Genomic DNA, 4591 nt, shown 5'->3' with positions numbered 1-4591 from the left:
AATCAATGGTATTAGGCTCTGATCCATCAACAGCGCAGTTCTGCTCTGCTCCTAGAAACAAATCATTGTGACATAGATCAAACTGATTTGACTGGATTTTATCTCTATCTCTGAAACAGATTGATGTGGAGCTGTCCTTCTGGAAATGCAGATGGCAATGGTGGAGAGTACAAGAAATGGGCCCCTTGCAGTGCAGATAAGCTCCATGAGGGGGCCCTCTAGTCATGGTTGCATAGTCCCAGATTGTGATAAATCACAATTTTATAACATAATATTGGAATCAGGACTCTTCGGTTCATGAATATGTGGTAAATTTTGGAAAGGCAAACTTTGAGTACAAAATGAAAATAAGCCTTTCAAACATGTATCTGGCTGTTTACACAATCTCAATATGGCTTTTTTCCCCTCAAATCTCAATATGGCTTTTTTCTCAAGAGGTGTTATCCCTTTGTCTTGACAATGAGCTGGGGTCACTGGCCGACCGACCTCACTGTTCTGCATCAAATCCATCAGTCTCCATGATCTCTAGATCCTTGTTTAGTTATATGGACACCTTTTCTGTTCTACTTCTTCCTTCAAGGTACTTGAGATCACGAAGAGGGAAAAAAAAACATCTTTTCACTTAGGTTCCAGGGAACCGAGAATGAAAATGACCCCACCTCCTCCTCCTTTTCCATTTTAAATTCATATTCAAGTGCCTAATGACAAATTGCCAACAGGCTCTTTTCGCCAGCTCCTAGGAGCCTCAGAGCCAAATTGGCGGGAGCCTAATGTATGAGGTCCAATGGCTTGGTTTTATAATCCTGCTCTCTTCTTCCTGAGTCTTTATTCTCTCTTCTAATTATTGTATTGTTTACTGTTTGTTTAGAAGCCCTAAATCCTTCAGGGAATGTGGTAGTGATGGGGGTGTGTGTGTGTATGTGTAAAAATAGATAGTCTCTTCAGAGTTTGTCCTAACAATTGGATCTTTCAGATACAGACTCAGATACTAAGTGAAGTTACTCCTTCTAACAGAAGTTGACTGGGGCATATTCTAACCTACACAGTGATATGCTTAAGTCACACCACGCAAACACTATTAAGGCTGGAATCGTCTATCACAGGACTTAACACACAAGAGAAACACAGTGAATATTTGCCAAATTATGAAAATATTTTTATTTGAGGTTTTAGAAACCTCAAAAATACTTATTTAGTTTGGAATAGTCACTTGAACTACAAAGATTTGCTTGCTTTTAAGAACCAGAAACTGCTTGTAGTCAGGGCTTAAGAATACTGTGGAGTGCCTATGTCAAAAATGGGATATGCCCATTCTTGAAATCTAATTATGTGACTCAATCTACCTGAACCAACATGAGCAATAGCATAACCGTGATCCTGGGCAGGTCACATCCGGGGAAGATAGTGACCGGAGTTCCTCAGATTTTACATTTTCAATGAAACCATAACCATTAGCATCAAGTTACATTCCTATCACATTTTCATTTATAGTCAGAAAGATTCTCTTCAAGCCCAACCTCCTGCCTTGGAATTAATAAGCCCTCTCTGGGAACATTTCATTCAACTCCAGGCTTGCTTCACTTCTCAGGGCACTTGAGCGCAAAATGGCTGGTAGTTGAATAGTCCTGTTGGCATCTTCCCACTGTCGCCTTAGCTCTGCTCAGCATGCAGGCACGGGCTGTCCAAGGAGGGCAGGCTCCGACGCCTAATCCCGTTTTCTCTGGTGTTTGCTAGACTTGTTTAACCAAGGTATTGTACTGGGCGACTGTGCTGCCATCGTAGCGGGAAGGGGGTTGGGAGAGGCGGGGCAGGGAAGGTGTGGGACCCGGAAGCACACGAGCACCTGATGGGGGTTGCTTGCGGCTGCCAGATGGCATCACACGGGCGTCAGCACTCCATATGGTCACGGGGCGGGGCTCAACAGGCTCCGTGGTTCGACCTACTTATTACCTACAGTCAGAGCAATGCCTCGCAACCAATACTTGGCCCAGCTTTCCTTGCAAAAGCATCCTTGAAAATCCCAAGAGTAAAAGGGAGAGTTCAGACGGATTTTTTTCATTCAACCGTGTGGCTGATGCATCAAGCTTTGAGATCAACCCAAGCCCAGTTACTCAGCAGCTAAAACCTCACTTCATTTCCCAAATTCCCTGGCTGGTGTCGGTCAAAGCCATTCTACATTCTCTTGAAAGGGGAAGCTGCCAGTGTGGAAAGCAAAGCTACAAAGGAACCCAAAGCGGTGCCAACCAAGTTGCAGGGCATATAAGGGTAACAGAAATGTCACACTCTGTACTCTGCCACCATGTGGCCACTAGAATGGACTGTCAAGGGCAAAGTGCCTGGCATCTGACTTAAAATGCAGCTGTCAAGAAGACAAGGAGTATGTGTTGTTGCTCAAAATATCCGTAAAGAGAAATTTTATATCCCCAATGGGTAAGCCAACATATACCCTCTGATCCCGTTGTTCTCAGGTATTTATTGTGTGCACAAGGCACTTACGTGACTATACCCCCAAAATGATTTTTGATGTTTTTGCCATTTTTAACCCCTCAGGAAATCCTTCAAGCACTGACCCAAAACTGATTGCATTGGAAAGGTCATTAAGAAGCCAGAAAAGTTTTTAAAGTCACATTTATTGAAGTGCAATTTACATTTAGCAAAACTCACCCGAAATTTGACAAATGCAGTCACCACCATAAACAAGATATAAAACATTTCCTCAAAACTCCCTCATGCTCCTTTGCAGCCAGCCCCTCACTGATCCTTAAGAATCCATTGATCTGTCTCCTGTCTAAAGGATCAAATGTAATCATTAAAATGATCTATTATGGAAAAATTTGTAAGCATATAATAAAACCAAATTTTGGGGCATCTGGGTGGCTCAGTTGGTTAAGCGACTGCCTTCGGCTCAGGTCATGATCCTGGAGTCCCGGGATCGAGGCCCGCATCGGGCTCCCTGCTCGGCAGGGAGTCTGCTTCTCCCTCTCCCACTCCCCCTTTGTGTTCCCTCTCTCGCTGTGTCTTTCTCTGTCAAATAAATAAATAAAATCTTAAAAAAAAAAATAAATAAAAATAAATAAATAAATAAATAAATAAATTTAAAAAAAAATAAAACCAAATTTTTAAGAGAATACTTTGAAACATATATTTAGGATAGTCAAAAGAATGAGATTTAAAAATAACCTTTGCAAATTATAAAGCACAATTGACAGAGTTGTCAAGATAGCTGTGTCAAGCTTCAGGCTGGGGCTGGTTGGTTGGTAAAGACTAAATGGAACTATGTTCTAGAAAATTCTCTATGGGGCAAGTAGATCTATATTCTTATAGCTATTTGGCATCTTCTCAAAATTCACCCCTGATACTACCATGAAAGGGACAAAGAAAGCAAGAGCTTCTATTCTATATGTATGAACTACCACATGTTCAAATATATTTCATCCTCTTGAAAACTTCTTTCAAGCACCAGGCCTGTAAAAGAAGTATCACAGCAGGTAGTTAGAGCAGCAAGTACTAAATAAGATGTGCTATTAAGAAATAAAACAGTGGTGGGCGGCTCAGGTGGTTAAACGTCTGCCTTCGGCTCAGGTCATGATCCCAGGGTCCTGGGATCGAGCCCCGCATCGGGCTCCTGGCTCAGCAGGGAGCCTGCTTCTCCCTCTCCCTCTCCCCCTGCTCATGCTCTCTCTGTACCTCAAATGAATAAATAAAAAATAAAAAAAGAAAAGAAAAAGAAAACAAACAGTGGTTTCTAGACCACGTTTACAAAAACTGTTTAAATAAAATTCCCCAACATACTATACATTGTCAACTCAGGGCTCACAACTCAGTAATGTTCTGATATAAAAGTGAATGTTTAACTCAAACCCTATTTTACTAAAGCTTCTCAACCTCAACCTTCTGGAAGACTCAAATGCAAAATGGCCACCATTGGAAAAGATACTTTGAAAGATTAAATGTCAATTACTTAAAAAATAACCTTTTCTTGGCATAATAAAGTATTACTTATATACTAGAGGTTTCCCCCTTTCTAATTAAAACGTACTTTCTAAAGGGAGGAGGGATGTGATCATGTAACCAATTCCTATTTCGTTGGCCTCAGGTAAATCCTTTAACCCATCAGAGAAGCACAGCTAATCAGACTAGGGTTCTCATCCTTGGCCAAGAATTCCATTCAGCTATTTAGTAACTCAAGCCAAAGTCTCTCCATTTGGTCCATACCTGAAGTTCGTCAGCATCTTGAGCTGGACTGAGTCTGAGAGAAAAGTGAGAAGAACAACGTTAGGAATATCATGTCACTTTTTATGGTTTGGGGCTTTGTTTTTTGTTTTGTAGAGTGTCTTTTATTGTAGTTATCTACTAGCTACCTTTGATGAGAAAAAAGCGCTACCTTTGAATAGAATTCCCGTAAAAAGGCTACATTCTTCAAGATTTCCTCACACTTGGGAACCAACTTGGTCACTTTCAGCCAGGAGTAAAACGAACAGTGAATTAAGTTCCTATCCTCTGGGACTGCATAGAATATAATGTCAGCGGCAGCTTGATCTCTTTGTTACATTAGACTGGAATAGTAGCAATTTCAGAAAAAAAGTAAACC

The 4591-nt window shown here is 41.2% G+C and overlaps 1 non-coding gene across 1 annotated transcript; it reads right to left on the bottom strand.

The window, feature by feature from the left end:
• Positions 1–4087: 4087 nt before the first annotated feature.
• LOC118021435 lies at positions 4088–4158 on the bottom strand. Its single transcript, XR_004682178.1, has one exon. It is a non-coding gene; the product is annotated as a small nucleolar RNA SNORD93 (small nucleolar RNA).
• Between the last annotated feature and the right edge of the window lie 433 nt (positions 4159–4591).

This window comes from Mirounga leonina, unplaced genomic scaffold (assembly GCF_011800145.1).
Source record: "Mirounga leonina isolate KUSES-001 unplaced genomic scaffold, KU_Mleo_1.0 Mir_174, whole genome shotgun sequence".
Taxonomy (NCBI): domain Eukaryota; kingdom Metazoa; phylum Chordata; class Mammalia; order Carnivora; family Phocidae; genus Mirounga; species Mirounga leonina.
Note: the sequence above shows the minus strand (reverse complement) of the source record. Positions and strands in the feature narration are given on the sequence as shown.